This window comes from Gossypium hirsutum, chromosome A08 (assembly GCF_007990345.1).
Source record: "Gossypium hirsutum isolate 1008001.06 chromosome A08, Gossypium_hirsutum_v2.1, whole genome shotgun sequence".
In the NCBI taxonomy this organism is placed as follows: Eukaryota; Viridiplantae; Streptophyta; class Magnoliopsida; order Malvales; family Malvaceae; genus Gossypium; species Gossypium hirsutum.
Genome location: NC_053431.1, coordinates 12,990,897 through 12,991,756, shown reverse-complemented (window position 1 = coordinate 12,991,756; position 860 = coordinate 12,990,897).

The window sequence follows — 860 nt, the reverse complement described above, 5'->3', positions numbered from 1 at the left end:
ACTTATTTTAAACAGTCCACATGGCTACTCTGAATCCCTCCAGCTCCAAGTCCTCCGATCTAAGGCTCACCTACAAAGATGGGAAAAAGGGGGTTAGTTTGGAAAACTCAGTGTGTAAAGTAAACCCAACTAGAGCCTAAATCAGTTCAAGCTCTACTAGGCCTAAGCCCTATTCAGAAATCAGAGTTAACTAGGCCTTAGCCCATATCAATATTAATCTGGGCCATAGCCCCTTACAGTATTAGAGTATACTGGGCTTAGCCCATATCAGTGTCAATCTGGGTCGTAGCCCTATTACAAGTCGAGATATGTTGGGCCTTGCCCATATTAACACAGTTGGGCCCATTTCAATATTGTTGGCCCATAATAAAACAGTCTCATATGATTAATGCATGAGAACCCTATCTAACCCTGCACTTGCCTCCGTCCATCCCTACACTTCCTGTGAGGAATAAATCACCCACGCCATCCCTACACTTACAGTGTTAGCACCGGTTGCGGCACTATCTATAATCCGCAGCAAAGCTGCTTATATCAGAATATGTGGCACATCCACCAGAACGAGTTCTTCCTCCATAACAAAACCCAACCCCATGCAATATGACATGTATGTAGAGAATATATAATTAACAAGGCATGCTTCAGAAAGACAGTCAGATTATAGCGTAAGAGCAGTTATTTACCCTCGAAGGGCATAATTGTAAACTTACCCCTTTAGGGGTATTACTGTAATTCTACCCTACAGAGGTATTTCAATAATTTTATCAGTCTTTTTGGGGTTTCATGCTCATTACAGTTATTAACGTATTAACAGAAACACTTACCAAACGTTTTTACCGAATTGGGCCCGTTGGCCCATT